Here is a 24,438-nt window from a genome sequence, read left to right as displayed (position 1 = left end):
CAATATAAGCCATATAAAGCAAAACATTAAATAGAACTAACTGTGGCACAGGATCAAAAACTTTCTATGAGTTAGCTAATTTAATCCTGTTATAGTGCCATGATTAGATACCATTATTATCTTCATTGTATTGATGAAAAAACAGGGGTCATAAAATTAATGCTAAAAGTTACATGGACAGTGTGTGAGTCTAGGCAATGCTCTTGGTGGCCTTGAAATCTCATTTTATATTATAGAGGTCAGATTCTTTCCACTTCCACCCATAATCATTACCCATTTGTCTAGTTCTAAGTTGGAGAGCAATTTTTCCTCATTATCTGAGAAATTTTCCAATTCCTCATCTTTACTGAGGAATCTGTCTAGCATCTTGTAAGGTTGTCCAATATGGCAAGTAGGTAATGATGTAGACTTGCATCACTGAAAATTCAGTGGGAAATGGATCTCGCTGAGCCATATAATGGAGTTAGGCTTCTTTTCCTGAAATAATGAGCATCAGGATAAACGTAGAAAGAAAAGGAAGAGAGAGGGAGAGATCTTTAGAACAGTAGGTGAGAAAATGAAACTTCAAAGCCTCCCACAGGTGAATATTTATCAACCTTCAGAAATAAGACTGTTTTTGTCCCAGATGTGATGTGAAACTGCATTTAAACAGCCAGGAAAGATAATATCAACTTTAGGAGAGTGACATCTCTTCTTTTTTAAGATACTGTCCTCTTCAGTTTAAATAAACTCAGATGATTCTCCATAAGGTATTTTCTGGACCTACCATGCTTCTCCTAAAGCACATGCAATATAAATCAAATCTTTATTTTCATTAAGTTGATCTGTTTCCTTTGTGTCAGGAGGAATTTCGTGTTTCTGAATTTCCTACAATCTTCCAGAATAAGCTTAGAATTGATTTCACTTCCTCCCAGTATATTTCATCAAGAAGTCCTTGTCCTATCAGACTAGCCTATGATCAGATTTTCAAGCACATCTTCCACCAAGAATTTCCCTCAAACTCACTATCTTATTCTGTTGGGATAAGCTAATCAGTGACTAGAAAAGCTTGTAATGAAGTAAGGAGATCTCTAAAGAGTAAGAAAAATAGAGATGGGAGGCTGGCCACTTACCTTATCTCCAATCTTTAGAAGAGAATCTAAGCAGGGTGGCCCTGGTTGCAAAGTAAAAGAATGTACTTATAAAACATCTGAGGAAATTCACCTGTGCAAGGTGTGTGCAGTCTATCCTACATATCCCCTCTGCTTATGGTCACAATGCAGCTCTCCACTGTATCCTAGCCTGCCGCCACCCATGTGTGAGTAATAAAATGTCCCACACCTCTCTCGAGTCCTCCAAGATCTTTCTTTGGGATTAATAAACAGTATGGTTGGGGTATGTGTAAACCTGAGACTGAATGACTGTTGCACTTAGCAGGATCAGGAAATTCCCTCTGGCAAGCAGTGCAACAAAAGGCAGATCTAGGGGAGACAGGTAGGTTGTGGCAGAAAGCAGGAGTCCATGAAACCTAGCCCAACCTGGAAGGACTTCTCCAAGTCTCCCGTAGATAGATGTGGGTATATTTTAATTGCAGCAGGAGTAGATGAAAGGAAAATAGGTAAAAACCTTATGCCACCCTGGGACTGTTATGGAAGCAATGGCTGAAAGACAAGAGGCTTTAGCCATTACTTTTCAGTAAGGAAACAAAAGACAATCAGAAATGTATAATGTCTTCAGAAGGAGACAGAGACAAGCCTCTCCTTTTTCAAGATGGAATAGAAGCAGATCCTGAGGCTCCCCCTAAGGAGTTTTTGAGTCATTGGATGTGGGGGCAACTAGAGTAAAGGTCAAGATTTAGGGTCTGAGTGTGTCTTTGGACTGGAGGCATACTTTAGTCTTCAAAAGAAAGTCAGAATAACAGCACTGGTGGACACAGGAGCTGAATGAACATTGATGTGTGGTAATCCTGACAAATTCTCAGGCAGATTTTCTGCTGTTGATGAATTTGGGGGGCAGAGGAAACAGGGAGAGTCTGAATCCTAACAGTGACTGTGCGGCTTGGACACCTGCCACCAACCTCCTACCTAATGTTCACAGCCCTCATTCCTGAATATATAATAGGTGTTGATATCCCACAAACCACCTTAGGGCAGCTCTGGTTGTGCTGCTGGGAGATTAACCATGTCTCAGCTGCAAAGCCAATAGTTAGAGGGTTTGCTAAACACCCCCCTGTTGTTCCACTTGAGTCCTGGTAAATCGTTGCCACCAAACAATATCAACACCCCCGTGGCCATCAAAAGATAACACAGACTATATGTGAATTGTCTAAAGTGAGTATAATTTGTCCAACCCACAATCCTTTTAACTCTGTTGAATCCTCCAAGTTCTTTTTTTAAGGATCCATAAGCAATATGCTTAGGACCTTCACAGCCCTGGGACTGAATGCATTCAAGCAGGGATTGGGAGAGAGGCATCTGTGGTCTGTTCTTTTAACGAGACAGTCTCCAAAGTTGATGATTTCTTGGCCAACGAGGCCAAGGGAACCAAAGCCGTGGGGGGGTCGGTCGTTGAAAGAGATAGTCTCCAAGTTGAAGAAGCCCCATCGCATCATCCAACTGGTGAAGGTTGGCTAGGCCAAGGACGATTTCATTGAAAAACGGGTACCATTGCTAGATGCTGGTGACATCATGGAGGAAATTCTGAGTATCAGGATACCACAAGAAGATGTTGAGACCGCCAAGGCCGAGGGATTTCTGTTTGTGCGGAGTGGAGTGAGCGGTGGTGAGGAAGAGGCCTGGTATGGCTGTCGCCAGCGGCAGAGGCGAGTGACTAGAATTTGGTTCCAAACAAATTGACTCGGGATAACACAAACCTTAATTTTTCTAATATCACACATCAATCAAATCGAATGGCAAATAAACACACCTCAATCAAATAGTTCGAATCCTCTCTGCCTTTTCGGTTCCAACGACCCCGAATGCGATGTTATCTTGGAGAGAAGACGACGGCTGGTCTCAGAACTCCCTCCAGTCGATGGTCTGGGAATCCAGGACCTCGGGCTCCGCGGGTCGTAAAGCTGTCAGAGCAGCGGAGTCTCGGCCGCCTTGACGGATGGATGCTCAATGGGGCTCGAGAACCTGGCTGATGTGGATTCGTCAGGAGATCTGGGCTGAGTGAGGAGCTATCTGAGAGGGGAGTTTATATACCCTTTTTCTTGGCTTGTTTCCAATTTTGGTCCAGATGGTGTCTTATCTCCTTGGTGCAGAGCTCCTGTGGCACTGATGTCTTTTTGGCTTGCTGTCCACTAGGGGCTTATCATTTATTCGTTAGACATCCAAGTCTGCTCCTTTCAATGGCCCCTCACTTATGCCAGGAGGGAACAAAGAAGCATGGCCGCACATCAAGACGATCTCTCAAGACATGGCTGCAAAAGAAGGAACTGGAGAACCCTGCTGCGACTGGGTGGGGGAGGAAGGAGCTGGACACTTTGTGAAGACCCCATAGAGTATGGGGACATGCAGCTGATCTGCGAGGCCTACCACTTGCTGAAAGATGTCCTGGGCATGGGGCATGAGGAGATGACCCAGGCATTTGAGGAATGGAACAAGACAGAGCTGGACTCATTCCTGATTGAACTCACTGCCAATATTCTCAAGTTCCAAGATACTGATGGCAAAAATCAGGGACAGTGTAGGGCAGAAGGGCACCGGGAAGTGGACGGCCATCTCAGCCCTAGAGTATGGCATTCCAGTCATCCTCATGGGAGAAGCCGTCTTTGCCCAGTGCCTATCGTCTCTGAAGGATGAAAGGATTCAAGAGAGCCAAAAGCTGAAGGGTCCCCTGAAGGCCCAGTTTGCAGGTGATAAGAAGTCATCCCTGGAGGACATTTGAAAGGCCCTGTACGCATCCAGGATCATCTCCTATGTGCAAGGCTTTATGCCACTCAGACAGGCAGCCACTGAATTTGGCTGGACCCTCAATTATGGTGGCATTGCCCTGATGTGGATAGGTGGCTGCATCATCAGGAATGGATTCTTGGGAAAGATAAAAGATGCCTTTGATTGAAACCCAGAGCTTCAGAACTTGCTGCTGGATGACTTCGTTAAGTCGGTTGTTGAAAACTGCCAGACTCCTGGCAGCGGGCGGTCAGCACCGAAGTCCAGGTGAGCATTCCCGTGCCCTGTTTCACTGCTGCCCTCTCCTTCTGCGATGGATACAGACACGACATGCTGCCAGCCAACCTCGTCCAGGCTCAGCGGATTACTTTGGGTTTCATGCCTATGAACTCTTAGACACACCGGGACCGTTTATCCACACCAACTGAACGGGCCACGGTGGCAGTGTGCCTAACGGTCGGCTCATCTCCTGATTCTGTGCTCCAGGACATTCCAGGAGCCACCCGGCACTCCTCACCTGGCCCTTCGCCCTCTTCTCTGCTCAGACTTTCAGCCCAGTGTTTAAACAACTCCTGAAAAAGTCACAGGGTTTATTTGTAAAGTAATTCTGAGAGCCACTGTGCCCTCTGCCCTTGCTCTTGGGACTGCCCAGGAGCTGGTCACACTTGTGGCGGTGTGAACCTCTCCTTGAAGTAGCTCTTGCCAGCTGTGCCCTGGGTTGGGTGAGGCACAGCTCTTGGCATCCCGAGGGGAGGCCCTGTGGGGTTTGCTCTGACCTCTGTGCCCTGCGGTGGACTTTTCTGTTTTCCACTCATTAGGAGCTGCTGGCATTCATGCTTTTTCTCACTCTCAGCCTCACAGTGGCCCCCTGAGCCGTTACCTATTTGGCAGAAAGTTTTGCAGTGATTTTGTTACATTTGGATCGATTTTTTCCTTATAGCCTTGTTAATTTTTCCTCTTTCTTCTCTTAAAAATAAAAGACTCCAGAATAATACAAGAAACACCAAATCAAGGGTGACGATCAAGTGTAGAGGGAGGAGGGCAGGGTCTTCAGTGCACCTGTGGCCTTTTCTTCTTGCCTTGAGCAACAGGTACGTGGATGTTATTGCAGAATTCTTTTTGTGCCTTCTTGCCTGTCACATGCTCCATAATAAACTTTTTAGAGAATTGCACTTGGAAAAAAAAGTAAATTCATTAATTAAAAATAACAAAAATGTACTTATCCTTAAATTGCTTTCCATCTTTGAAAAACTTTATATCATGTTTAGAGCATAATATCCTATTGTCTGATGCTCACAGTCATGAAGATCAGGGATCAGCAATCTCCAGCCAGCATTTATTCTTCCATCTGTTCTGCATTTTTTAATAAAAATCTACATGGAATTATCTACCCTGATGCCCCAATCCTTGAAAATACCTATGAATGGTCCCTATGAGGTTTTTAGAAAACAACATTATTTTAATCCTAATTCAGGGATTTATGCATAAATTTACTATATGAGAATCAACACTTGTAGTTTTTTTTTTTTTTTCTCTTTACATGCTATGAGGACAGTAAAAGCTAATTTCCCTTAAGGATGTATAAATTAAGCAAACTAGTAAGTAAACAAAGAAGGGCACAGAGAAATGCAAAACCTTCCACAACCCAGAGACTATACTTTCTCTTGCAGATAATATATCTAATCTTTTTCATTGTATTTGGAATGTCTAATGCAATTGTTTCCAAAATAGAATTTTCAAGTTATGGATGTATGACACACAATGTTTTGGGTAAATATAGTCCCCACTGTGATGGCCTATGAAGAAACTCATTCTATTTATTTTCTTCTTTTGTGAATAAGTAAAATGTTCATGCCCGGTAATCTAGACATGACACAAATGCAAATTCTTTAATAATAACTATCCTGACAAAAAAAATGTATTTTATACTTCACTTCAGTGTTCATCCTGTACTAACCACTGATAAAAATTGATACTGGAACACTTACTATGTTCACATGATAACAAGAAGCAACTTTTTTCTAAATTTTAAAATTCTGTTATTTCTGTTACATTCAAAACCACATGAATTCCTTCTTTATATATTTACAAAGGCCTCTTCCTGGAACATCTTTGCTATCTCTCCCCAATTTCTTATTAAAGTTAGAATTTGAGAATCCTTTTTCTGTTTCACAATTATAAAGATGAGCATGACCCTTTAGGGAATAAGTAGTATCTTTGTTCATAGGGGCAGTAATCTCTAACAAGGTTTCTCTTTTATCAAATATTATTAGAAACCAGAATTAAAGAGTTGTAATTATATACTATGTTGTTATGTAAGTAAAAGAACAGGGGTGGAGGGAGAGAGAGGCAGGGAATCAATTTGTCATTTCATGTTCAATATTATATTTGAAATCACTTGTCATGCAAATCTGGATTTTCATTTTTCATAACCTAGGATCCATTTGGAAACATGACACTTATCCACACATGGAAGGAAAGAGGGTTTTCATTTGTGGCTGTTGGATGAAAGAATATTGAAAAATGGCAAGACCCCTGCCATCAACTTCAAAGTGACATATATATTCAAATATGTTATCAGAAATATTACTAAAGCCTCTGAAACAACCTCTTATTTTAACCAAGTAGCTAAGGAGCCTGTCTGGTGGATCACTGATTCTCAGCAATTAATAATGTTTCAAAATTCCTTAACATCACAATAGTATAATCAGCTCCTTTTAGTTTATGCTACTGAATTGAAGGTAAAAATAAGCTCTGAGATTTAGAGTACATTTATGCCCTTTAATTTTCCTTATTGTTCCAATAAAATATTTAGGTGCATAGAATCCTTTTGTACTTAAGTATGTTTGTGTCCTCTAGAGAAACAGAACCATCAGGATGTCCCTATTATGATTATAAAAAAGACATTGATTAGATTGGCACATGTGATCAAAAGCTAAATATCCCTACAATGACTGTCTGTACAATGGAGAGCTGGAGGAACCAATAGTTGCTTGGTCAAAAGGAGCCAGAAGTCTCAGAACAAGAAGACCAATGATACATCCTCAGTCCAGGACTGAAGGCCTGGAAGGTCCCTGAAGAATCAGTGGTGAGAGTCCACGTTGGAAGACTGAAGAATCTGGACTCTGATGTCCACAGTTGATGGCAGCAACCATAGACTCTACACCTGCTCAAGCATTGAGCTTCCTTTGGCTGCAAAGTTCTTGTTCTGCTTTTGGTTCCACCTCATCCCAATCAAGTTGACAATCCAGACTCACCATCACATGTCTACTGCATTCACAGTACCAATTTTCTGTGTTAGTCAGTTTTTCTAATTATATTTAAGGGGGATTGATATTTAAGGGGGATGAATGCAGCTGTGAGAGTGAAGCCAAAGCTACGATGAAAAGTCCAGGAAATTGGTGATGTCAGGAATGTGGAACATCTGCCAAGGAAAGTTGAAGGTAGAAAGTAGGAACAGTCCAAGAGAGAAGCCAAGTGGGATGCAACTGGCAAGACCATCGGGGCAGAGCTGCCTCAGCCCTTTGGGACCCACATTGTGCAACCATGTATCCTGGAGCCTGGACATGGACTACAGGATTTCTTGTCTTCCCTGTTGGGTTTCGGTCTTGCTTTGGTCCTATCTCTCTATGACCCCATTCCTCCCTTTTGGATTAGTAATGTTTGTCTCATGCCTGTCCCATCATTGTATGTGGAAGTATGTAATTTGTTTTTGGCTTTGCTGTTCTTGTTTGTTAACCAGGGCTCATAGCTAAGAGTTTCCATTGAGTCTCAGAGGAGACTTTGAACATAGGTTTTTGATTAATCTTGGAATCAGTAAAGACTATTGTGACATATCGAGATAAATTAAATGCATTTTTCATTACGAGATGGACTCAAAACTTTGGAATCCAGGGGCAGAATATTATAATTTGAATCTATAATGAACCACAGATGCTTATCTGTTAAAGGCTTGGTACCCAAGGCAACAAGTGACTGAATCATGAGGGGGTCTGATCTCATCAGTGGATTAATTCACTAAAAGATTTATAATTTTATGACATTATTTGGAGGTAGTAAAAACTTGGTGGTGTGACCCAGTTGAGGAGAGTGAGACACTCGGTCTGAAATGTTACATCAGGTCTCCTGCTGTGACTTTGCTTGTCTCTCTGCTTTCTGGTTTTCATGAAGTTGCTTTGCTCTACCATACCCTCTCGGCTATGAATCTCTGCCTCACTACAGGCCAATAGCAATGGAGCCAGTTGACAATGGACTGGAATCTCTGAAACTATGAGCCAAAATAAACCTTTCCTCCACTAAGTTGTGTTTCTCAAGTTATTTTTGTCACAGTGATGAAAAACTAACACACTTTTCAAAATTTAGCATTTCAATCGACAGGAAAATCATTAGTGTGACTTTGTTGTAAAGGTCAAGAAGTAAATGAGAGAAGGAAAAAAATGAAACACATAATTGTGTGATAAGTCATGAGTCTTACTATAAAACCAAAATTAAATTAGAAAAATAATTTTATTATGATCCTGCATCTGGGAACTGTAATCTTTTTCTACCATGTATGTATCTAGAGTGGTTATCCTTAATCATATGGCTCTGGTTCCCAAAATATACTCTAAAAAAGCTTACAAGTTCACAATATGCTTCTGCAAGGAAGTTGATTCACAGTTTTCATTAGATTGTCAAAGGAATCTTTTATAAAGAAGGACAAGAATCCTGGCAAGAAGCCCTGTGGCAGAACCTCTTTGGGTAAAGCCTTTTCAAAGGACTGAAGTATGTAACCTGTGGTTTCAGATTTCATGGATTTATGTCCCATTCATGGTATTCCTAAAACATGACATGACAAGTTACTTCATTGTTCCTTGATCTCCCACTTATCCAACGTAAGGCTACCAATAACACCTTTCATGGTGATGTAGAAGAATAGCATGTTGAAGTAGTCAAAGTTCTCAGATCTGTGACAGATAAGTAGAACAAGTAGATATTCATTCTTATTAACAAATACATCTTCTTTTATCTGTTATACCTATTGGACAACTCTGTGTATCTTATCTATATTATTCCCATTCTTTCCCTCTACTTCGGATGGGGAAGCTTTGGCTATCACTTTTAAGAAACTAAAGGGAGCACATCTAATTAGGATGAAAATTTTAAGAGATCTATTTAGGAGGCTATTTGAAATTTAAACAAATTAAGAATATCTTTCGTAGCTACAGGCTTTAGTATTTAAATAACCTCTGATTTGAATTGTTAATTTCTTTCATATAGCTATATGGCCTAAGTCAGTAATTTGCCTGAATGGCATTTTATTTTCTCATCAATAATCAATATATCAACAAATGCTTACAGTAGCTATAGGAAGTCACTGATACTTAGTAGATTATCAATAAATATCTAACCACTCAACAAATAACTGTCTAGGGTCTCTTATGTAGTGAACCATGAAAATACCCTTGAACTTGCCCCTCTCCCTTCTTCAACAGAGGGTGCTTTTCTCTTAATTCTCTATTAGTGCTAGTTTCCTGTGGCTACTAAAATAGATTATTAAATCCTGGTGGCTTAAAACAACACAAATTTTAATCTTATGGTTCTGTATTTCAGGATCCCAACAGAGTCTCAGGGTGTTGGCAGGGCTATGTTCTTTTGGAGGCTCCTGCAGAAAATGTTTCCGACTTCCCTGCCACTGCCTTTCTTGGCTCCTGTCCTTCAGCTCCAAAGCCAGAAACTCTGTATCTCTCTGACCATTTTTATGTTATAATGTCTCTTTCTGGCCACAGACTTTAAGGATTCTTCTGATTACATTTGGCTCCACCATAAAATGCAAGATAATCTCCCCATCTCAAAGTCTAAAACCTTAATCGCATCTGCCAAGTCCCTCTGACAATGTTCCAGAGATTAGAGTAGGGGCATCTTTGGAATAGTCGTTTGTCTGCTTTCCACATGTTGTTGCTCAAGTTTAAGAGTTTCTGTAAGTGCATTTTCTGTGAATTCAGGAGACTTCCGGAGTACTTACTGCTTAGTCGCCAATATGGAAAGCACCTTCATTAAGTCAGCTTAAATGCTTTATAGAAATGTCAGCTCTGCCAGGGCAAGGTATATTTTTTTGTTTCAGTTTCTCCTTAACCCCCACTGTGAAAAAATTATCTCTACTGTTGATGTGTTTAATTACCCAAGTTAAAGGGCATTAGGCAATGATACTCTGTAATGCTTGCCATAAGGAAGGCCATCCTTTATCATTAGCAAACTGCTTAGTGGTGGAACTCACCATTGTACATCTTACCTAGCAGATATTAGGAGCCCACTTATCAGTTTTTCTAATGAGATGAATCATGAGGTAGAGATGGGGTTGGGAGGAGGTAGCTGGGTTAATGTTCCAAGGGGACTAATTAGAATCAGGTGAGAGCTAGAGAAAGCAACCAAGGTGATTTCAGTCAGAATCCACATGAAAAGCTCTAATTAACAGGAGTGATGGACTCTGCTTTAAGATCACTGGAGAATACATGATGCCCAATTTAACTTTCCTGACCTGGTGGCCAGATAATGTCAAGTCTCAATGTATTATTTTTTAAGTGAGGGTAGAAAAATACTCTCTTTTTTGTGGTGCCTTAGCCATAAGCCTGTGTGCAAACCAAAAACCTTAAAAAGATATACTGAGCATAGAAACAGAGCAGAATGATGTTTGCCAAGGGTGGGGGTATAGTGACTAGGGATATATTGACCAAAGGGTAAAAACTTTGAGTTATAATTATTTTTCTGGGAATGTGATATAGAGCACACTGAATTTAAATAATAATATGTATTGTTTGCTTAAAATTTGATGAGAGCAGATTTTAAATACCCTCACCACCACCCCTCCACACACATCCAGTGACTAAGAATGGTAATGAGCGTGGGAATTAATTTGACTGGTTTTCAGTCTATAATGTAAAAGCACAGCAAATCATCACATCAGACACCTTGAATATGTGCTCATAAATATGTTTTAAAAGACAAGAAGTTGAAAGCATATTTTTTAAGAAAAAAAGATTTAAAGGAACTTTGATTTTTCTATTTTGCAACAATTGTACATGATGAGACATGTAATTAATATAGACAGTTAAGTCATTAAAAAAAAGATGCACCAAGTAGAGCAGGAGGTCAGTGATAAGGCAATTTAATTCAGAATATTAATTTCATTGGAACTGATAATGGGCAGTAAGCTTAATAAAGAAGGGGTTAAGGTAGAAGGAGACAGAGAGATGTGGGACTGGTACCTTCTAACATGCATGTCGTTCAATACACAATCCAATTCAGGAGTAATTTGGCTGAGGTGCCATCCTAAAACCACACAAGCTTTAAATTTATCACTTCAGCAAAGTTATTGTTCCTTCAAAAAATAAAAAGGTATACAAGGTATTTTAGCTGCAGGGTGCATAACTAGAGAAAGTGTCTCCTGCAGCGATTCTCTGCCTTTCTACTAAATTAACTGCACAAGAACCGACCATGTTACAGTATGACATTTAGTTTTTCTAATCTGTTTAATGCCATGGTTTGCACATGAAGTATTCTGATGTGCTTTTATGTTTTAGATACTAAAAAAGCACATTAGAAGTGCAGTAGGGATTCTTTTACAGACAATATAGCTTGTTACAAATTGCATTTGCAGAAAAATTATACCGAAAAATTCAATCTTATCTTATGATTTTTCCCCTCAAAATTACATTTTACCTCCTGCTTGTCTTCTGTCTCTTGTGTCTAAGAATCTTCACTTTGAGATCTTCCTGATTCATTCTCCTTTCCTCTGTGCCCTGTGGTAAACGAATTCAAATCTATTTTTAAGAGAAAAATCGACAGCATTTGGAGATGCAGTCAGCATTTATACGATGCTAAGATGTTCACAGATACTGTGGGGAACGTTTGAACACATTTTTGACTCCAGTATAGATTTCAACTCTTTAATCTCTTCTTGTTTCTAGCAAAAGTGGACTCTGACCTTTAGCTCTCTGCACTCAGCATGTGTTTATAAAATGTCAAATTAGTAACAAAATAGTTCATGCCCATTCTTCCATATTTTCAACAAGCTTATTTGTGAAATTATGATAAAATAAAATTAAACCTCCCAGAAAAGCTTTGTAATCTGAACTGCATACTGTAATATGCATATATTGTGTATATCTACTGTATATATCTGTTTGCATCTTACCTTATACATACACACATAAAGATATGTAGAGTAATTACACTTGTTTTGATTCTCTGTATTTCTCCTCTCCTGGAAATCATGTCCAGCTGAAGATTCTCATATTTTAAAGATTGTATCCAGTTTGGGGGTTTTAATAATAGTCATTCGCTTTAAATTACAAAATTTTTAATTGTGGAATTTAATTCTATAGCATTCTCTTGTTTTTACTTTCCTTTTTTCTTACTTTTTTGCTTTTTGCAATTGATTTCCAGTCTCTTCTCCTACTTCTGATAATTAGGTTATGTTCAGCTACCATGCAATAACTTGGAGGATGTACAAATAAATAATACAAATGAAACACCTATATGAGTGACTACTTGATATTTTAAAATTAAAGGATAACAGCCTGTGATACAAATATCTCTGTACATCAGCTGACAAGGACACTTAACCAGTCAGAAATCAAGGTCCTGCTTTCAGCTGGAATGGTATTAAGACTATTAAGGAATTACACCCTACACATCTGCAACCTTAAGTAATTCTAAGGCTGTCTCCATACCTATATCAAGAGATCAGACTCTTGCCAGCAGCTTTATAAAATCACATGAATTTATTCTTTAAAGTGACAAATTAAATAGATCACTGTACTTGGCTTTGCCTGATGACTCTGTGACTTAAAAGAGCAGGTCTGCCACATCATTTTCTCAGAAGATCACAGGAATGACACAATTGGGTGGGTCTGCAGGCTTTATTTACAGGTAACAGAAGTCAAGATCACCCTCCAATTTCTCCTGTTATTTAAAGACTTTTTAAAATTTGATTTATTTTTTTAATCTGGGTGTGTGAATTGATAAGTATTGTAGGGGTAAGTATTGTAGAATCTTTTCATCCCCAGCACAGGGGATGCGACCATCTTTTCTATAACCAAAGACAGGTTAACAGGAGAAAAGAATACGAATTTATTTAGTCAAAATTTTATGTGACACAGAGTCTTGAGAACTTAAGATGCAAAGACTCAAGGAAAGATATTTATTTTTATGATTAGGTTAGGCAAAGAAGAGTCAGTCAACTATGTTGAAATGTGGTTGGACAAACGTGTGTGATTTACTGGAAGGAACTGTGGAAGAAACCCAGCAAGGCATGTCTGTTCAGATTTCTTTTGGTCTCTTTGTGTAGCATTTCTTTCTCCCAGGTATGGGGCAGAACCTCTCTGGAATGAGGGTCTTCAAGGGAGAAGAGAGAGAGCTCGACCTTTATAGGTTTGAGGAACTGCTCAGGGATGGAGAAGTTCTGATTTCTACAACCTGCCTTGGGGAAGAAGAAAACTGACTGCTATGATTTAATTCATGGAAGAAAGAAGGGCAGGAGACAGGAGGGCAGAAGAAAGGCAAGGGCACGTTGCTTCTGAGGTCCTTCCAGTCTACAAAGTGCACAGCATGCCAAGGTGACGTACTTTGGAGTATCATGTTCTATGCCCTGACATTATACATTTTGGAAACATAAACAATAGTACACAAACAAAATCAAGCAATTAACTGAGATCAATGGAACTTTTTAAAATTTTAAATTGATATGAAAGAAGGCCCCAACAGCAGTCCTCAAAGTATAATTATTCCAAATTCAAGATCATTTCTTAGAAAATTATAAATTTAAACCTATGAAAATATAAGAAAGGAAGGAATTTTTTTTTTTTTTTTGTCTACAGATGCTAAACCAGTTCTACTGTGCATGTCATAGCACTTGGGGACAAGCATGTAGTTGTGGCATAACCAGGTAAGCATAAATGATGTTTGAAACTAGAAGGTCCCCAGACTTTCTGGATCAAAGTTCCTTCTAAGAGACAGGATTTGTTTGGGATTCATCTTCTTATAGAAATAGGAAGATAGTATCTGTAAACAGAGATGGCAATTAAACTTCTTGTAGAAGCAGGTTTGAGGAAGAATCACCAACTGAACTTGACTGTAGAGTAAAACTTGTTGACAGGAACATCATCAACTAGCTGATCATTTGTCACCAAGAGGCTGAATTACTAGAAGAAATAGTCTGGGGCTTCCATTAGGCCAAAGCGGCTGTCTTGCTCACACTTCAACCTCAAAATCTACCCTAGTACTACTTCTATGAGAGACTTCAGCAACAAAGTAGGGATGTTTACTGAAATTTTAGATATTAAAAAAATAAAACAAGACCCCAAATTGCATAATGCAGAGTGATTTTACATATAGACTCTATGTATTTCAGGAAAGAAAATGAAAACAAAACCCAGTTTCTAAAAAGTGAAATTTCTCTTCTAGATGTCAGAGGTGATGTACATATTTCCACAACCAAAACGAGTTGTGTTGGTCCAAGTTCATTTCGAATGTGATATTCAATTAGCCTGGTATTAAGAATGCTTTAATTTCATCACCAATGCCTGTCACCTGACGATCAAACATTTTCACTAAAGTTAAGACTCAATAAATAACAGGAATATAATTTTTAATTCAGCATCAGCTTATAAGTCCAGGGGATATAAATGCCAGAGGAATTGTATCACTTGTGATTACTCCCTCTAACCAAATACTAAAGCTTTAAAATAATGACATTTCTTCCCTCTGTTGCAAGTATAAATTTTGTAATGCTAATTTTCCTGGTGGTATTTCTTTGAAATGCAGAAAGTATAGCTTGGTGATAAAGGCTCTCTCCTTCCCATGTGTTGGGGTCAGTGAGGAGGGTCCCCTGCTTGGATAAATTATTTTCCTAAGTTGAAAACATTTTAAAGGGAAATGCCTCATTTGCAAGTTGTCATTTGGGGACAAAGCACTAATCATACGAGAGGTTTCTTTGAAAGAAAATGAATATACCATAGAAGGTTCTTTAGAAAAATCATTGAAATTGTTAAAGTAATTGGAAACCATGAGGGATTAAACTTCCTGCTAGTATAAACATGTTACTTACCAGCCTGCTATGAATGATTAGAAATAGGTTTTCATAGCATGAATTTCAGAGGTTGTTGTTTCCTAACAACAACCCAAAGTGCAGTTATTCAGAATAATCCATATTAGTGAAAAAATATTACCTCCTTGGTCAGCATATTTACTGACATGTAATAGCTGTGTCACTTGAGAATGTCAGTAGCTCCAAACTGTTGCTTCCTTATAGCCTTAATGGGGACAATTACACCCACTGCATGTTAATATAGACCATACATATTTATAAGATAATTATGGATATGAAATTAAAGTATGATTCCAAAGTCTCTTATCTGAGAGGTATTGTGGTGTAGTATGTAATTGCATAGGCTGTGAGGTGAGACTGAGTTTGAACCTTGTTTCTGTTCAGTGTCATGTCACTTGTACAAATTAGTGATCCTTTACACTCTTTAGTTCCCTCTTCTGTAAAATGGGTATGATACTGTAAAAGGAACTTAAGGACAATGTTTCCTGAAAACGCTGACTCTTCACTTGGGCCTTCAGATGTCCAATGGGCAACTAAAACAGGACAAAAGACTGGCATCCTTGCCTTCATATTGCATGCATGTCTCCTTCGCAACCTTAAACTTTGGGTCAGATTCCTGCTCAACTTTGTGCATGGACATGCCCATTTTTAAGAGCAACAGTCTAAAATCGGTAATGCAAGTCCTAAATTTACCTAGTGTTCCTCCTCCCTCTTCAAGGTAGATTACATAAAGATAACAGTAACTAATATATCTCCAAGATTTACAGAAACATCATAACAGATTATCAATTACTGGATTTTACAGTGTTCTGTTCCACACCACCAGAGCAATGTGTAGAAATCGACAGTCATTACACTGCAGGAGGACACAGTCATTGCACCAAATAATGACATTTTGCTACTCTGACCTGCTCTTTCTCTAAATCATTTCTCTCTACCTGCTTATCTCAAGTTCTAGTGAACCTTGCTAGCAGTCTTGCCCCCTGGAAAGACCCCACAGACCTGAGATAGCAATGAACCAGAATTTAACGAAGACTGGTTGACTATGCATAGTTTCTTCTCCCACACATAACCTTTGAGTTACCTCAAAGACAGTTTTCTTTGGAGGTCTCAAAACTCATTGTTTTACCTTTATGGCCATCATGAAAGTAAATGCCTTTCCTGTTTCATTTCTACTTGACTCTCTGATTAGACCATAAAGGCAGTGGGTGGCCAACTCTGGTCCCTTGGGATTACCAAAGTCAGGCATCTGGCTCAGGAATCCAGTAACAATGTATGAACTTTCCTCATAAAAATGTAAAGAAGAAAACATTAGAAAATATATGAATAATATTTAAACAGGACCTTGTGAATATCAATAGAGTTTATCTGGTTTTATTTTATACATTACTTCTTCTCAACAAATTTCCATTATCATCTGCTTTGCTTACTTTCGATACCCATAACTCGAGGTAAATATTATGCACTCAATGTCAGAAATACAACTTTGCTACCTTACTTCCAGACTTGCCAAAAACATTTTAATTTATAATTTTAAGTGTTGTACTTTTCACATATTTTCTCATTTTAAGGAGAAGTGATTTTTGCCTCTGGCTTCCCAACAGGCATTTTCTTAGCCACTGTACAGATTTCCTTTGAAATGGCTAGTGATAAAAACATTGGTAAGCAGAGAAGACAGCTAGAGGCTTTATTTTACCAGTAAAATTTTCTGTCTACCATGTCTATGAGGACAAAAAGCTTTGCAAGTGCACAGTTAGTTGAATGGAAGGTGATCATTTCTGTCTGAGTAGTGTTAATAGAATAAGAAAATAGCTACAAAATTTTAATTTTTTTCTCCAACTGTTTATTTCAAATTAGCTCTTGGAAACTTTTGGAAAACACGCATATATTACAGTGACTGAAAAATAATAAAGTATTCCCCTTACATATATTATTTGATTAATAGAAAATAGCAGTGTTGCGATTTTTTTTTTTTTAAGAACTCAAGCAAGACATGGTGGTGCAGGTCTTTAAACCCAGTAGCTACAGAGGCTGAGACAGGAAGATTTCAAGTTCAAAGCCAGCCTCAGCAACTTAGCAAGGCTCTAAGCAACTTAATGAGAACTTGTCTCAAAATTAAAAAAAAAAAAAATTAAAAGTGTGTGGTTCAGTGGTTAAGTACTCCTCTGTTCAATCCCTGAGACCAAAATAAATAAATAAATATAAGGAAATAAATAAATAGACTTAATATGCTAGAGACTTTGTGATGCCAAGTTCTATATGATTCCAAAGGTAACTTCTTTTATCATGGTGTTCTTCTGACTTTCTGATTGGAAGATGCAATAATAAGACAGTAATGACCTTTCATAATACCCTGATTTTTCTATTTTTGGACACAATGACCCCACTATTGCTCACTTCTCTCCTTTGAAAGATGAGGAAAATAATGACAGTTACCTTGGAATTTTGATCATGGTAATGTACAATGATAGAAAGATGGTAGGAGTGTATCTACCTCCATTAGAGGAAACTAAGACACGCTGGATATCAAGATACTCTCCAAGGAAAAAAATATAAAAAGAGAAACAGAATTTCTGGTACCTATCCCTGAGTCATTTATACTATCATTTTGCTATCCTTGATAACAAGGATCTCACGTCACTGTCAAGATAGCAAGAATATCAATGATAGCAAGATTATTAAGACCCTATAGTCACTGCCAAGATTATATTCTCAGGCAGGAAGTTGTGAGTTGAAAACAAATTGATGTATTACAGCTCATTTTCAGGTTCCACATGACTTAGGTTAAACAAATTCATATTTAAATAAGTCACATAGGGAATGTTGTTGATATTAAAGATCAGTCAATATCAATACATATTATAGTAAATCTTTTTTCTCCCAAAAAACAGACACCTGAGAGGGAGTTCTATGTTGATCAGCTTTCTGTTACTATAATGAGTACCTGAGGGAGTCAAATTAAAAATAGAAAGGTTTATTTCAGCTCACAGTTTTACAGGTTTCAATCTAGATCAGTGGACTTTGTTGCTTTGGGGTCTGTGGCAAGGCGGTATACCATGGGTAGGCATGTGTTGTGGAGCAAATCCACTCACTCAATGACCCGGATGGGAGAAAGAGAAGAGGCAAGGCACCCACTGTTCCCTTCAAGGTGTGCTGCCAATGACCTGACTAGGTGGAAGACCTCTGACTAAGGCTCTCTCTTAAAATTTTTCACCACCTCCTCAAAGAACCAAGCTGAGGACCAGGTCTTTGACGCATAGGCCTTTGGGGGACATTACAAATCCAAACTATATCAGGGTCTAGACACATAGCCTTCAGAAAGACCTCTGGACACCTTCTTTCATCATTGTTTCTACTCTCCAAAAATTCAGTAAATATTGCTCCCACTCTTTTGATTAATCCATTTCTGTGATATTGTTCCTGCTTGCTTCCCCTTGTGCCCCTGAAGCACCATGCCCTGACTAAATGCACAGTCATCTACAACTGAAAGAGGTCCATGACATTTGAACTCACCTGGAGGTAAGGGTGCAGAGTCCACTATGAAACTTAATTCTTTTTTTGGTCTGTTTTTCTAACCAGGATGTCATTTCTTAAATCTTTCACTTGACTTCATTGTCCTTACTTCTAAGAGGAGCGGGAAGAAGAGCAATGATCGTGACCATTGTGCTCATTAAGCCTCCAGGCCAATGTTAGTGTTGGGGTGGTTCCTGTGTAGGAGCAGAAGGGGGTAATCCCTTTCTTCCCCATCATAAGGATCTTGGATGACATCCTTATGACAAAGTACAGGATAATAAGAACATTGCTTCATGTGGCACAGGACCCTCAGAAGGAATATCCTAAGATTCCAGGTGAACCATCCATTTTTATGCTCAGGTTTGATAAAACATGGATAGCCATGGAAAAATACGATTGGCCAAAATTGGTATGAACAAACATCAACAGACTGGATTGGGCCAGGGGTGTCAGGGGGACCAGTAAGGACTGTCTGTTCAGCCTCTTTATGGTATGGCTATGTAGAACTCCTTTCTCTTAGGTACAGGAAGGGACCTTGTCTGGAATGGGCATCTTATGACCCACAATCAAATAATATAGGTGAGAGAATTCCTTTATGGCCAGCTTTTACATAGAAAGTAGGGGCACTTTAAAGTGATCTTTTTAATGATATTTATGGCTGGCTTTGGGGAATAAAGGGTTCTATTTTCTATGACTTAAGTTGGGGAAGAGAAGTTCTAGTTTTTGAGGTCTATCTAGGAAGAGAACAGGAACAAGAGACAGAAGGAAGGGAAAATTCATAGAAAGGTAGTTTCTGAGGCACTAGATTTGGTGTACCGTTGTCTGAGCACCAATACCTACATGCTCATTCATTCCTAATGCTCAGCTATTTACCCTCAATTTAAATGATTCCCCCTTGACAATCAACAGAAGCCCAATTTGCAAAGCTTTCATTAAACCCACAATATGAACTCATTCCTTGATGCCACTAACATTGAAGAATATCTTAAATGAGGAAGGGAGAGAAGAAAAAATAAGAGGCAGGGATGAAGGACCAAAGAAAGAAATTTGTAACGTATTCTGAAATAATCTTTACTTTCAAATGCACAGCATGTCACTAGACTCAGCATTAAAATCTCCGTTCTGTCACTTACTTACTTTGTGACCTTCAGTGAATTTTTTTTTAATTGTCCTGGACATTAGTTCCTCCATATGTTGAAATTTTTAAAAAGACCAGTATAAGAATATGCTGTAAAATAAACCTCTTACCATAATAGTGGTCACAGGTTTGGTGGTCAATAAATTACAGTTATTTTTATCATTACTATTAATAATAAATAAGGGTAAAAATATCTTTTGCAATGCTTGGAATTGTCTATATATGCTGTGTTCTATCTTTCAGTGCAGAAATAATTCTTAGCTCATGTGGAAATTAAAAAAAAGAAGAAGAAACAATGCTAAATCATGCAGCAAGAGAATTGGGAGAACATAAGTGCTTGCACACATGCACTTTAAAAATATTCAATAATTACTCCAGCTTCTCTAGGTGCTTTAGTTTTACTTCTGGGAATAAAACGTTGTGCACCTAAGTCTCTAACTGAACACTTAACATGCACATCGTGCAAATTTCAACCAACAAGCATAAAATGAATAAACCGATAATGATTCAATAATGGTTGTGTTATTTTTTATGATTATATTAGTACCACATAAATGTCAAAGCACTGTAGAAGAGAGTGATGATCACTTTTACCATGTGTCTTTTTAAAAATTCCCTGCCTGTATTCAGAATATAAGTACCTGGGACTCTTTATAAGAGAGAGAGATACAGAGAGAGAGAGAGAGAGGGTGTTTCAGAGAGAAAGAAAATATTTGTAAGTGTACTCTTTCAAAATTAGTTGAGGGGGTTGGATAAATTAAAAAAAAAACATAATAAGACATATTTTCTGCCTTAAGGAACTCATAGTAAAGAAGAAAAACATTAAACAAATAATCTTTAAGATATGTGCTCATAATAAGAAATTATAAAATAGTACAAGTAGAGATTGCTAAATAGTTTTGGACCACCACTTGTGATATAGACATAGGTAATTATAATAACTATGGTAAGGATGATGATACAGAGCTTTCATTGAAGAGTTATGTGTCAGTAGTATTGTCATCTTTTTAAATTCACTTTTGTTACATATGGGGGAAGTGTCTCTATCTTATATTTTCAGTTTGATGAAGTTTTAAAAGCTAGACATCTCTTTCTAACCAGAATTGGACAATTACCACACACCATTAGTTTCACATTCTTGACTAATATGAATGAGTAGTTTATGAATATTTTAGCGTATGTCTCATGGTGAATATATTTAATGGCTATCTCCTTCAATTCATAATGGTGCTCTCCTGCCTCTTCCTCTGGACACTTCATGATTCCATCATTCACATGTAGACATGCAATCCATCCAACACTGAATTTTGAATATGGCAACAAGTTATATATCTTTTCTTATAGGAATATCTAGTAGATGCAGTACCATTTATTAAAAATATCAAATAATATGTTTCACAAATTTTAAATATTTAAAAGTAATTCCAAAAAAATAGTTACATGTATATACACCAAAGATTACTCATGGGTAGTAGACTCTGAGAGAAGCCCAACTTAAAGGAAGTTTCAATCATTGAGAACCCAACTATCAGTCAGTACAGACCATACTGTATCATATCCTTGGAAAAGCTGAAAGCATTAACTCAAAAATAGAAATCACTAAATTTTGGATTGAAACTTCATATGTAAAATTATTTGCAGTCGTTTGCAGTCTCAATTTCTCTTCTTCATTTTTTTCTGTTATTTACTTACCTCATTTCTCTCTCTTTTGAGCTTTCTGTCCTTCTGGTTGTTGACCTTATTCTTCATCCCCTCCCCTTTTTTTTGTAAAGGTACATTATGTACAAAACTCATGTATTAAAAGCCCTGTTAAATATTTCAGTCATTCATTTGTATTTTGATATACATCTCTGCCTGGGGTGGTATTTTGGTTTACATCTCTTCCTGGGGTGGTATAAGGGGAAAAGAAATTGGAATAGAGTAATAAAATTCTGTTCCAAAATTCATGGTGTTCATATTTAATCAATTCTGTTATGTTATAAAATGCCATAAGAAATTGCATCCATTCAAATGGTATAAACAGTGGGTTTGTGCAGATGTAACAGGCCCATAGAAGCAGCACCACATTCAATGCTGACATTTGCCTCACCTCCAAATGTATTTTTCACGTCTTTGTCGTCAATTCAGCCTCTGTGTATTTATTCGGTATAAGAATTACATTCGATATATAAGTACCTTCTTTCTTCTTCCCTCTCTTTTACCCTTCTTTTCTTCCTTCTTTTTTTTTTTTTTTGGGGGTGCTGGGGATCGAACCCAGGGCCTTGTGCTTACAAGGCAAGCACTCTACCGACTGAGCTATCTCCCCAGCCCCTCTTCTTTCCTTTCTTTCTCCTTTTTCTTCCACCTGAGGGAACATAAAACATGTTGTTAGTTCATTAAACTTGAATACTTTTTTGCTGACTAGAGTTCTTAGTTATTGAGGGTGATGCTATTGTGATCATCAAGTACAAGACTAGTCTGGACATTTTCTTCCATTCCTTATTGGTGAAACAGGTAATATGATGCTTAAATATTTTTAAAAAACCACCAGTTTTCAAAAGTTATTGTAACATCTTATATTTCTACCAACATTTATCTTGCCAATATTCTTTTTGCATTTTTAATGGACATATAAAAATTGTGCCCACTTACAGAGTCCAGCGTGATCAATCAATACATGTATACAATGGGTAAAATGATCAAATCAGGTAATTTATATTTCCAGGTAATTTATAGTTCTTCTAGCAGTTTCCACTTTCTTTTCCAATTGGGTGGCCATTATTTGTTGCCTAAGTGCCCTGGCTGAGGCCCCAATACAATGTCAAATTAGAGTGGCAAATTTGGACCTGCTTGTCTTGTTCTTGATTTTTGAGGAAACACTGGCAGCTTTTCCTCATTAAGTATAACACTGACTGTGGGTTTTTCATATATAACTCTTTTGGTGTTAAAATATGTTCCTTCAATACATCTTTTGTTGAGGGTTTTTATCATGAAGGGATGTTGAATCTTATTGAATGCTTTTTCTGCATCTATTGAAATGATCATGGTTTTTGTCCTTTATTCTGTTAATGTGATGTGTTGTTTATTTATCTGTGTAGGTTAAACCATTCTTGAATTTCTGGGACAAATCCCATTTCATCCTGGTGCATAATCTTTTTAATGTTTTGTTGGATTTGATTTGCTAATATTTTGTTAAGAGCACATCTATGTTCATTAGGTTCATTAGTCTATAGTTTCCCTGTTTGAATGTTCTTATTTGGTTTTGGTATCAGAATAATGCTGGCCTAATAAAATGAGTTTCAGAGAGTTCCCTTATTCTCAATGTTTTCCAAATTTTGAAAAGAATTGTAGTTAGTTCTTCCTTAAAATTGTGATGAAATTGAACATGGAAGCCATGTGTTCCTGGGTGTCTCTTGTTTTCTTGAGGAGTGGTGAACCAGGGACTGAACTCAGGGGCACTCCACCACTGAGCCACATGCCCAGCTCTATCTTGTATTTTATTTAGACACAGAGTCTTACTGAGCTGCTTAGCACATTGCTTTTAATGAGGTTGATTTGAACTTGTGATCCTCATGCTTCAGCCTTTTGAGTTGTTGGAATTACAGGCATGTGCCACTGCACCAGCCCTGGGCTTCTCTTTGTTGTGAGATATTTTGGTACTGATTCACTTGTTGCTTATTTCTGGTCTGCTCATGTTGTTCTTGATTCAAACTTGGTAGGTTATATGCTTTAGAAATGTATCCATTTTTTTCTGGGTCTTTCAATATTTGTTCATAATAGTCCTTAATGATCCTTTATTTTCCTGTTGTTTCAATCATAATGTCTCCTTTTTTGTCACTGATTTTATTAATTTGAGTTCTCTTTTTTTCTTTGTTAGTCTAACTATATTTTGTTTGATCACTTGAAAAACCAATTCCTTACTACAATAATCTTTTGCAGGTTTTAGTCTCTACATTTTTATGCTATGATATATGTTAGTTTTTAAAATTTTTAACTTATTTTTCTCTTTATTTTCTCATTTTTTGAGTAGCATAATCAGGTGGTTTATTATATACATAAAATAAGTACTGGGGATTTAACTCAGTAGTGCTTAACAACTGAGGTACCTCCCAGTCCTTTCAATCTTTTTTTTTTTTCTTATTTTATTTATTTTTTTGAGACAGGGTCTTGCCAAGTTGATTCTTAGGGCCTCTCTACGTTGCTTAGACTGGTTTTGAATCCGCAATCTTCCTGCCTCAGCCTCCCTCACCACTGGGATTACAGGTGTGCACCATTATACCTGGTGAGATCTTTATATTTTTTATGTAGCTACTTATCACTATAGATTTCCCTCTTAGTACTCCTTTTGCTTTATCTCATAGGTTTTTGAATCTTGTGTTTCCATTTTCATTTATTCAAAGAATATTTAAAAATTCTCTTTTGATTTATTTGTTAATCCATTGGTCATTTAAGAATATGTTTAATGTATATATATTTGTATAATCTCTATTTGTTTCATTGTGGTCAGAAGATACATGCTATTAATTTGTTGTTTGTGTTTTTTAATTTAGTTTTTTTTTTTTTAATTATTGTTCTGGGAGCTTCTGCTATACAGAAAGTAAGACTCTCAAAAGTGGGTTTTGAAAAATATATGAGAGCATTCCAGCTAGTGTTTATTAAATTATATTAGGCCTGTATTTAAGAGTTTTACAAATTATATTGTTGGAGTAATGTAATGTTGCTGTTTTCTGCATCCTTACTTTATTAATAAAGGGAAAATGTTAAGAAATAATAAGTTTCCAAGTCAAATCTGGCACTCTGAAAGCATTATTTGACCAAAAATTCTGTATGTTCTTCAGTGAACCATG

The 24,438-nt window shown here is 37.6% G+C and overlaps 1 pseudogene; it reads left to right on the top strand.

The window, feature by feature from the left end:
* Positions 1 to 1,396: 1,396 nt before the first annotated feature.
* Positions 1,397 to 4,348, top strand: LOC124966045 (6-phosphogluconate dehydrogenase, decarboxylating-like; annotated as a pseudogene).
* Positions 4,349 to 24,438: the final 20,090 nt, after the last annotated feature.

Source organism: Sciurus carolinensis, chromosome 16 (assembly GCF_902686445.1).
Source record: "Sciurus carolinensis chromosome 16, mSciCar1.2, whole genome shotgun sequence".
Classification (NCBI taxonomy): domain Eukaryota; kingdom Metazoa; phylum Chordata; class Mammalia; order Rodentia; family Sciuridae; genus Sciurus; species Sciurus carolinensis.
The sequence above is the reverse complement of the archived record's forward strand: the minus strand, read 5'-3'. Positions and strand labels throughout refer to the sequence as shown.